The sequence below is a fragment of the Balaenoptera musculus genome, chromosome 13, assembly GCF_009873245.2.
Source record: "Balaenoptera musculus isolate JJ_BM4_2016_0621 chromosome 13, mBalMus1.pri.v3, whole genome shotgun sequence".
NCBI lineage: Eukaryota > Metazoa > Chordata > Mammalia > Artiodactyla > Balaenopteridae > Balaenoptera > Balaenoptera musculus.
Genome location: NC_045797.1, coordinates 14,861,632 through 14,873,508, shown reverse-complemented (window position 1 = coordinate 14,873,508; position 11,877 = coordinate 14,861,632).

The window sequence follows — 11,877 nt, the reverse complement described above, 5'->3', positions numbered from 1 at the left end:
GCTGAGGCTCAGGGATGGAATAGGGTCAGTGAGACCTCCTGGAGGGACTCTAGAACTAAACAGGAGCTGAACATCATTCTCTGAGACTGAACACTAGGAAAGAAGGTAAATCTTGTTTTAGATACACTTACAGAGAGAGGGCTGAGATGTTAAAGGCACTCACCCCTGAGGGCCTCGTTAGTTCCCTGAAGTAGAAAGGCAAGATAGGCCACAAAGATGAGAGTGGCAGTGAAATGTGAGAAATGAACACGGTGACAGTTTAGAATAACTGGGGAATGAGAGCCAGAGCCAACCAAGGATAAGTAGAAATGATGGGTGGTACAGGGAGGCCCAGCAGAGCTACAAATCGTGAACTTGGAGTGGGGCCATTCTCACTGGTGGGTGGCCTTTTCAAGAGCATAAACAGAAAGTCCAGGGTAGCTTAAAAAATCAGCTATTGTGTCTGGCCAGGAACAGAGACCATCAGTTGTCTGTGACCCCACTCCCTCCTGTTTTCCTCTCACAGCTCTGATTGCTCCTCAGCCTCACTGAGGGTTCCTCTTCCTCTACCCAACACTTAAGGATAGGTGATCTCTAGAGTCCCACCTTGAACCCGGCCTTTTTTTTGGTCTACCCAAATCCTAAGTTTCAACTACTACTGGTCGTCGATCTGATGTGTTCCATCTCCAACTCAGAATTCTCTGAGCTCCATCCCTATATGTCTGCTCAACATGATCAAATTCAACATGTTCATCAACTCAGCATGTTCACAACTGAACTCACTATTTTCTTTCCCACCCTCTTCCGTCTCTATCCCTCTCCTTCCTTCTGAGTGTTTCCTTGGACAGCATCACCACACACTTAGTTGCCCAAAGCAGATGCCTGGGCCCCCTCATCCTCCTTATCCAATCAGGCATCAAGACCATCAGTCTCCAGGACTTCCCCGGTGGTCCAGTGGGTAAAACTCCATGCTCCCAATGCAGGGGGCCTAGGTTCAATCCCTGGCCGGAGAACTAGATCCCGCGTGCATGCCACAACGAAAAAGTTTGCATGCCGCAGCTAAGAGTCCACATGCTGCAACTAAGAAATCTGCATGCTCCAACTAAAGCCCTTAGTGCTGTAACTAAGACCCAGTGCAGCCAAAATAAATAAATATTAAAAAAAAAAAAAAAGACCATCAGTCTCCCTTTTTAATAACTCTCCTATCTGGGGCAGTCTCTCCACCGCCGCCATCACTTTCTCAATTTGGGCCCCGCTCTGTTGCAAAAACCTTTGATCAGTCCCTCTGACTCTAGTCTCATATCTCCCCTCCATCCTCCAGCCCACTGCCCTGGTGACCTTCCTAAAACCCAAATGATCGGTCACAATGCTATCATTAATGCAGCTAAAACAAGACAGTCTTGTGTTAGGACAAACCATAATCTCCCAACTAAGGGATCCCTCTTCTCCTTCTTCTTTATCCCTCCACGTTCCTTGTCCGCTTTTAAAATATTTATTATTTTAAAAGTCTTATATTCACATAGTATTAAAAAAATCAAATAGTATAGAAAAGCATCAAATAAAAGGCAGAAGTTATCTTTTCCTCCTGCCAACCCCCAGAACCATTTTCCAAAAGTTACCATCACTTCTTATGTACCCTTCCTGAAAGAAAAAGTCTGCATATATCTATTTTTTAATTTAACACAAATAAGATCATATTGCTGTGCACATTGGTTTATTTTTTTAAACAAAACACATCTAGAAGATCTTTCCATGCCAGTATATACAGGTCTACCTCATGTTTTAATGATTGCATACTTTTCCATTACGTGGATGTATTTAACTTATCCCCTGCTGATGGATGTCTAGGTTCTTTCCAGTTTTTTTGTTATTACTGACAATGTTGCAGTGAACATCCCTGTACATAACTTTGGCATAATTTTGCCAGTATATTCCTAGGGCAAATTTCTAGCAGTAGAATTGCTAAGTCACTGAGAATAGGCATTCAAAATGTTGACAGACATTGCTGAATTGCCCTCCAGGAGAGCTGAATCTGTTTATGCTCCCAGGACTAGTGTATGAGGGTGCCTATTTCCCCATAATCTTGTGAACACTGGGCATTACCAAACTTTTGTTTACCAATCTGATGGATGACAAATGAAATCTCATTGTTTTGCGATGCATTTCTTTAACTATGAGTGAGGTTGAATACATGTCTATTCGCTATTTGTGTTTCTTGTAGATTGTTCACATCCTCTGCCTATTTGGTTGTTAGTTTGAGTCTGGGTGTGTGAACCATTGTCTCTCCCAGGGAAGTTAATAGATTGATAGAACTCCATGAATTTCAACTTTGCCCAAATAGGAGCCTCAAACAATTGAAGATTGAGTGGTCCCTGAAAGTTTAAGTAAGGATCTACTCCTGGAGCTTTCTGTCCAACGATGCTTGGCCCAGTCAGCTGACCACACCTTACTTCTTATGCAACCATCACCCCAAAAAGAAGCCACATATCTATTAGCAAATTATTTCCATTCCCTTTTCCTCTCAGGTCCAGGACACCATTAATCTACTTTCTGACTCTATAGATTTTCCTATTCTGAACATTTCATATAAATAAAATCATAATATGTGATCCTTTGTGACTGGCTTCTTTCACTTAGTATAATGTTTTCAAGGTTTGTCCACACTGAAGTATGTATCAGTATTTCATTCTTTTTTATGGCCAAATAATATTCTATTGTATGGATATACCACATTCTGTTTATTATTGATAGACATTTGGTTTGTTTCCACTTTTTAGCTATTATGAAAAAACTGCTATGAACATTCATGTACTAGTTTTTTTTTTTTTTAAATGAGGCTTTTTTTTTTTTTTTAAATGTAATTTTTTTTTAATTTATTTTTTTGGCTGTGTTGGGTCTTCGTCTCTGTGCGAGGGCTTTCTCCAGTTGTGGCAAGCGGGGGCCACTCTTCATCGCGGAGCGCGGGCCTGTCACTGTCGCGGCCTCTCTTGTTGTGGGGCACAGGCTCCAGACGCGCAGGCTCAGTAGTTGTGGCTCACGGGCCTAGTTGCTGCGCGGCATGTGGGATCTTCCCAGACCAGGGCTCGAACCCGTGTCCCCTGCATTGGCAGGCAGATTCTCAACCACTGCGCCACCAGGGAAGCCCCATGTACTAGTTTTTATGTGAACATATGTTTCAGCTCTCTTGGGTATATATCTAGGAGTGGAATTGCTGGGTGATATGATCATCCTATGTTTAACTTTTTGAGAAACTACCAACCTGTTTTCCATAGTATCTGCACCATTTTACATTTTCACCAGCAATATATGAGTGTTCCAATTTCTCCACATCGTTCTCAACACTTGTTATTATCTGTCTCTTTTATTATAGCCATGCTAGTGGGCATGAAGTGGTATCTCACTGTTTTGATTTGCATTTGATTTGCATTTCTCTAATGACTAATGATTTAAACCATATTTTCATATGCATATTGGACATTTGTGATCTTCTTCAGAGAAATGTTTATTCAAACCCTTCGCCCATTTAAAAGTTAGATATCTTGTTTTTTTATTGTTGAGGTGTAAGAGTTCCTTGTATATCCTGGATACTAGACCCTTGTCAGATATATGATTTGTAAATATTTTCTCCCACTCTGTGGGTTGTCTTTTCACTTTGTTGACAGTTTCCTTTAATGCAGAAAAGTTTTTGATTTTGATGAAGTCTAATTTATCTATTTTTACTTTGGTTGCTTGTGTTTTTGGTGTCGTATATAAGAAACCATCGCCTAGGGACTTCCCTGGTGGGGCAGTGGTTAAGAATCCGCCTGCCAATGCAGGGGACACGGGTTCAAGCCCTGGTCCGGGAAGATCCCACATGCCGCAGAGCAACTAGGCCTGTGTGCCACAACTACTGAGCCTGCGCTCTAGAGCCCGCGTGCCACAATTACTGAAGCCCACGTGCCTAGAGCCTGTGCTCCACAACAAGAGAAGCCACTGCAATGAGAAGCCCGTGCACCACAACAAAGAGAGCCCCCGCTTGCCTCAACTAGAGAAAGCCCCGGTGCAGCAACGAAGACCCAACACAGCCAAAAATAAACAAATAAATAAATTAATTAAAAAAAAAAAAAAGAAACCATTGCCTAGTCCCAGACAATGTAGATTTACTCCTATGTTTTCTTTTAGGAGTTGTATAGATTTAACTCTTACATATATATCTTTGATCCATTTTGAGTTAATTTTTCTATAGGGTGTGAGGTAGGGGCCCAGTTTCATTCATTTGCATGTGGCTATCCAGTTGTCCCAGCACCATTTGTTGAAAAGACTATTCTTTCCCCCTTGGATGATCTTGGCACCTTTTTGAAAATCAATTGACCATATGGGGACTTCCCTGGTGGCCCAGTAGATAAGACTCCACGCTCCCAATGCAGCGGACCCGCGTTTGATCCCTGGTCAAGGAACTAGATCCCACATGCATGCCACAACTAAGAGTTCACATGCTGCAACTAAGGATCCGGTGAGCTGCAACTAAGGAGCCCACAAGCCACAACTAAGGAGCCCGCCGGCTGCCTCTAAGACCCCATGCAACCAAATAGATAAATAAATAAATATTTTAAAAAAAGAAAGTCAATTGACCATAGATGTATGGGTTTATTTCTGGACTCTCAATCCTATTCCTCCAAACTTTCCTTAATGTGCTTTATTACTTTTATACATATATTTTTTTTAAAAAAAGCCTAAAAAATAACCGTAAAGAGGATGGGATAGCTGTATTCCTGCTCAGCTCCCAAGAGGAAAACCTACATGGGGTCCACTTACTATTAGACACTGTCTTTTGTGATTTGGTTGCTTAGAACAAGAGCAAAAGCTGAGAGTTATACAAGTCTTCAACACCGACTCCCTCCAGTTTATGTGCTCCCAAGTGTGTCTGAGGGAACGTCAGGAGGGAAGCACGGCAGGAGGCCAAGGGGAGAGGGTCAGAGCCTGGCAGTGTCATTGGTGGCAGCAATGGGCGAGAGTCCAAAAAGAGGGCAGAGTCTGTACACACCAGGCCACGTCTACAAGGTGTGGTTTGTGAGAGATGGTTCTCAAGGCCCAGCCAGAGTCCAGAAACCATGAATTTAGTCCAATCTCCAATTCTCAATCCAAAGGAATGCCTAGGGCAATATCTCTGGAATAGATGCTCTGGAATGGGATATATCAGAACACTGTAACTTAGGCCGTGACTGTGGGCAGTATCCAGGGTGTGTGTGGGGGAGGGTAGGGGGGAGGGATGGAGGGGGAGAAAGGGAGAGAGAATAAGAGAGAGGAGTCTATTTTGGACAGTCTATTTTGTAAAGTTTGTATATTTAAAAAAATTAAAGTTCGGTGTTCTCCCTAGGGAAAAATGACTTCAAAGGATCAATTAATGGAGCATGGTGGGGGGCTGTCCTTTTCAAAGAGGGCTCTGCAGTGGTGCTGACACCTCAGAAGCAGGTTGTCTGGTATTTGGGAGCTTCCCATGGGAGCTGTGCCATAGAAAATGCCTACTCTACCTGGGGAGGCTAGGCTGACTGGACTGAAGCAGGTTCCTCCACCACACTTCACACCCTAGAGATAACTCACTTTTGTTGTTGCTGTTAATATTATTTTTAACTTACAGAAATAAGTGTTGCAAATTTTTACAATTTTAAATAACACAGGAAAAGCGTAAATCTCACCCCACAGAAGTAGCTGCTATAAAGTTTGGTGCTTAGACTCCCAGTATTTATTCTATGAACCCAAACATATTTTATATGTATATAAAAATGTATATATATATACACACACACACACACATTTGTATTTACACATATGTAATAATTTTTACAAAGACAAGATGAGAATTGTTCCAATTTTTTTTATACAGAAGAATATCACAGACCTATTTTCAATCCATACATATAATTGTACCTCATTCTTCTTATTTTTATTTATTTATTTTTTACTTATTTTTAGTTTTGGCTGCGTTGGATCTTCGTTGCTGTGAGTGGGCTTTCTCTAGTTGCGGCGAGCGGGGGCCACTCTTCGTTGCAGTGCGCAGGCTTCTCATTGCGGTGGCTTCTCTCATTGCGGAGCACGGGCTCTAGGCGCACAGGCTCTGTAGTTGTAGTGCATGGGCTTAGTTGCTCCGCGGCATGTGGGATCTTCCCAGACCAGGGCTTGAACCCGTGTCCCCTGCATTGGTAGCTGGATTCTTAACCACTGTGCCACCAGGGAAGCTCCTCATTCTTTTAAATAGCTGCATAGTATTCCATTGTGAATGAATGAATGAACAATTTTTCAATTTCCCTGCTAGTATCCATTTAAGCTCTTTCCATATTTTTGCTATTATAAAAATGCTGATATAAACACACACAACATATTTACACATCAAATGCTAATATTTCTTTAGAATAGGTTGATAATAAAAACAAAAATAAACAAATGGGACCTAATGAAGCTTAAAAGCTTTTGCACAGCAAAAGAAAACATAAACAAGACAAAAAGACAACCCTCAGAATGGGAGAAAATATTTGCAAATGAAGCAACTGACAAAGGATTAATCTCCAAAATTCACAAGCAGCTCATGCAGCTCAATATCAAAATAACAAACAACCCAATCCAAAAATGGGCAGAAGACCTAAATAGACATTTCTCCAAAGAAGATATACAGATTGCCAACAAACACATGAAAGGTTGCTCAACATCACTAATCATTAGAGAAATGCAAATCAAAACTACAATGAGGTATCACCTCACACCAGTCAGAATGGCCATCATCAAAAAATCTACAAACAATTAATGCTGGAGAGGGTGTGGAGAAAAGGGAACCCTCTTGCACTGTTGGTGGGAATGTAAATTGATACAGCCACTATGGAGAACAGTATGGAGGTTCCTTAAAAAACTAAAAATAGAACTACCATACGACCCAGCAATCCCACTACTGGGCATATACCCTGAGAAAACCATCATTCAAAAAGAGTCATGTACCACAATGTTCATTGCAGCTCTATTTACAATAGCCAGGACATGGAAGCAACCTAAGTGTCCATCGACAGATGAATGGATAAAGAAGATGTGGCACATATATACAATGGAATATTACTCAGCCAGAAAAAGAAACGAAATTGAGTTATTTGTAGTGAGGTGGATGGACCTAGAGTCTGTCATACAGAGTGAAGTAAGTCAGAAAGAGAAAAACAAATACTGTATGCTAACACATATATATGGAATCTAAAAAAAAAAAAAAAGGTTCTGAAGAACCTAGGGGCAGGACAGGAATAAAGACACAGATGTAGAGAATGGACTTGAAGACACGGGGAGGGGGAAGGGTAAGCGGGGACGAAGTGAGAGAATGGCATGGACATATACACACTACCAAATGTAAAACAGATAGATAATGGGAAGCAGCTGCATAGCACAGGGAGATCAGCTCGCTGCTTTGTGACCACCTAGAGGGGTGGGATAGGGAGGGTGGGAAGGAGATGCGAGAGGTAGGGGATATGGGGATATATGTATGCATATAGCTTATTCACTTTGTTATACAGCAGAAACTAACACAACATTGTAAAGCAGTTATACTCCAATAAAGATGTTTAAAAAAATAAAATAAAACAAACAAAAACTCAAAAAAAAAAAAGAATAGGCTGCTAGAGGTGGGACTGCAGGTTACTAGGGAATGTGAATTTAAATTCATGAGATACTATAAAGGATTCTTAACTTGTAGTATATGGTTGAGCTTCAGAAATTACATATTCAGTTATGTGTGTGTGAGTATATGGGCTGCATATTTCTAGGGAGAGATCCCCAGCTTTCTGCAGACCTACAAAAAGGGTTATGAACCACTGCGCTGCAGGGAGCTGGCATTTCCCTGTGGCTGTGGACCACAAGCACTGAATTTGCAGGTTTTGAGCAATTTCACTGAGCAGGAACTTGTCCAGCAAGGGCCACTTCCTGTCCAGGTCCAGGGTCACCTGCAAGGAGAGCAAATAGTGGCATCCACCAAAATGTCTTGCCCCTAGAGTAAAGGTGAAGCGCCACAGACACACAGTCCTGTGTTCCTGGATGGTGCTTAGGCTCAATTGGATGAGATATGTCTGGTCAGCTGGTGTTCTTGGATCTCAGGTTGGGAGGCCCTCTCCATACCACCTATAGCTTCCCCTCTAGGAAGTGAGAGCATTGGCCAGCCTCCAATCTGCTTCACCACCCCTCCTCGCCTGTGTTGCTCCCACGTCCAGGGTCCAAAAGCCCAGCCAAGTGTGACTATTCCCTGTCAGGCTATTCCCAGAGACTCAGGTCTATAGTAGTCCACACACAGGGGCCTTACACCCTGCAGGGCTGTGGGCTTCATCCGGGAAGACTTTTAGGGACTTACAAGTTTATCCCAATCCTCAGAGAATGAAAGCAAGGCTGCCTTCCAGACAGGGCACAATTTGGACCCTGACTTTTGAACTGCAGCGTTAACCATAGCCTTGCAATGTTTCCAATAGCTTAGTGGTTCTCACCTGGGGAGCCCATTTTCAGTTGTCATAACATGTGGGGGTGGGTTGCTACTGGCATCTAGTGGGTAGAGGCCAGGGATACTGCTACATGTCCTATAGTGCACAGAATAGTTCCCTACAACAAAAAACTATCCAGCACAAAATGTCACTGCCACCAAGGTTGGAGAAACCCTGCAAAATATCTGATTAATAGCATCTACAAAAAAAAAAAAAAAAAATAGCATCTACACACTATTTTGGACTGGAGAGTTATTACAGTATTGATATTTCACATGTTACCTGGACTTGGCTCACATGAAGTTTCTGCTTTTGCAATCACTTTTACATAAACTTAGAGAAATCTATTTCTTTCTTTTCTTTTTTTTAATTGAAGTATAGTTGATTTACAATGTTGTGGAGAAATCTATTTCTAAATCTGAGGATGAATTATTGGAATATTCTTTCTTCTCAAATGGATCTAGGTAGATGTTCTTCAAATTTCTGTGGCTTTTTAACTCCAAAAATAATTTTTAAAAATTATATGCTATAAGCATATTTTTAAGTAGACATCTAAAGTTTTTCACCATTAAGAAATAGTTGAAAGGTTGTATCCTTCAACATATTGTAAATATTGGCGTTTAAAATACAATAAGCCGTCACTCTTAAATAGATCCAATGGAATCTAAATATCATAGAGTTAATACCCACTATCATTCAGTTAAAAATAATGAACAATATGGAACTCTCTGGCCGTCCAGTGGTTAGGACTCTGTACTTTCACTGCTGAGGGCCTGGGTTCGATCCCTGGTCAGGGAACTAAGATCCCACAAGCTGTGTGGTGTGGCCAAAAAAATAAATAAATAAAAATAAACATAATGAACAATAAATAAATAAAAATAAAAAGTACATGAACAGGGTTTCCCTGGTGGTGCAGTGGTTAAGAATCCGCCTGCCAATGCAGGGGACATGGGTTCGAGCCCTGGTCCGGGAAGATCCCACATGCCTTGGAGCAGCTAAGCCCGTGCGCCACAACTACTGAGCCTGCACTCTAGAGCCCGCAAGCCGCAACTACTGAGCCCGCGTGCTGCAATTACTGAAGCCTGCGTGCCTAGAGCTCGTGCTCTGCAACAAGAGAAGCCATCGCAATGAGAAGCCCGCGCACCGCAACAAAGAGTAGCCCTCGCTCGCCTCAACTAGAGAGAAAGCCTGCGTGCAGCAACGAAGACCCAACACAGCCAAAAATAAATAAATAAAATAAATAAATTTATTTAAAAAAAAACAAGGTACATGAAGAAATTCTTCTTTAATAGTGCAAAAATTTGTATTATTCCTTTTTCTCTGTGAACTCCAATCTACTTCCCCAGCAGAATTTTATACTAGTGTAATAATATATTTCATGTTTTATCTTGAAAGTCTTTTATTGATCACCCTATCACCTATTCTGTACCAAAATATGCATATAAATTGAAATATATATATCAGAAAATGTTTATTATAACTATAAGTCTCTAAGAGTTAGCAAAATTTCCTTTGGCTTGACTTACTAATAATCAGTAAACGACTGATCAAAATAAATATATTCTAATTTTTTATAATTATCAATCAAAAAAGGAAAAACATATAAACACACACGTGTGTATGTATACTAGTTTAAAATCCATGAAAGAATATTACTTACTGCTAGAAAGAGACAGGGTTCATTACTGATCTATTTTTCATTTTTATAGGTATAAGCACTGAGCAACCTTGTTTATATAAATAAGTAAATAGTTAGGGAAGGGATTTTGTTAGAGCAATTTTACTAAATGTCTTTAACTCTTTCTGAGTTAAATGCCCCCAAAACAACAAACAATCAAAAGCCACATAAGGATCAATCATCAGAAAAACGAAAGCTCCACTAAAGGCCAAACTAATAGGGGAGCTAGAGACGGAGCTTCCTGTTATTTAGATTCCTCCTTCTACCCTCCCCTCCTCCACACGTCTTGTTTTTCCCAAACTCACTATACAAATGAATTAATTCATCTCCCAATCAATGAGGTTAAGTATCTTTTCCTATGTTTGCATTTCCTCCTGGGTGAATTACTCACTTATACTTTTTCCTAGTTTTCATGGGCTGTTTGTCATTTTCCTATCAATTGGTACTAAGCCTTAGTCTGTCATATGCATTGCAAATGTTTTCTTCTATTGTTTGTCTTTGGATTTTACTTGCACAGTAATTTTTCATTTTTATGTAGTTAAGTCTATCAGTCTTCTCCTTTGTGGCTTCTAGATATTCTCGTACCCTTCTCATACTTCTCACGTGAAGTTTTGACAGCCATTTGGAAAGTAATTGGCTGTAACTACTAACGTAAAAATGTACATGTCCTTTGTCTCAGCAATCCCACTTTGAGACATCTCTTCCACAAAAATAAAAACACTGCTTCACAAAAGTATACGTACAAAGATGTTACCTTCATCAGCATTGCGTGTACGGCAAAAATGAGAAACAACTTGAATATCAACCATTAAGGCAACAGTTGAATGAACTGTATGGTGGAGTCACAATATAGTATGTTTTACTGTTATTAAAAAGAATGATTTTGCACAACATTGTGAATGTTCTTAATGCCACAGAACTGTATATTTTAAAATGGTAAATGTTTATTTTACCAGAAATTTTTAAAAAGAGAAAAAAAATAGAATGATTTCTATCTCTATATAGTGTCCTGGAGAAATGGCCATGAAAATTGTTAGGAGAAAAATCCATGTTTCAGGTAAACGTGTGTGTGTGTGTGCGCGTGCGTGTGCATGTTTATAGAAAAAGGTACGGAAGGGTACAAACCAAATTTTATGGTTAATTACCTCAGGGAGTGTGAAGTATCTATCCTATGACTTGTAGCAAGGAACGTGAATTTAGAGCTCAGATCCAAGCTCAAGCCCACTACTGATTTGGTGTGTGACCTGGGAGGATTACATGTTAGTTTCTTCATGTATAAAATAGGAAGAGAAATAATATATGCCTCACTGGAATTGTTGTGTGACCTGGGAGGATTACATGTTAGTTTCTTCATGTATAAAATAGGAAGAGAAATAATATATGCCTCACTGGAATTGTTGTGCCTGTCACGATAAATTATAGATGTCGTCATCATTATATTATTGTCTCCTTCAGTGTCTTCTTCATTGTACCCTATGCATTCTTCCATCCCTCTCTACCTACTGGAATTGTTAAAAGATCTGATTATCAGGAGAGAAAAACAGAGAAACAAAAACAGATTACAAGAAGCCTAACACTGAGGGGATTCACATAGTACTTGTTTCAGAACCCACTAGAGCTAGTTTGCTCCTGAGGCCATGTCTGAGCTATGGCCCTAAAGAACTGGCACAATTTTGGAGACGTCTGGCCTAAATTTCTTTCTCCTTGGCCTGTCATCACATAGAAGGTAGTCTGGAAAGCTTAGGA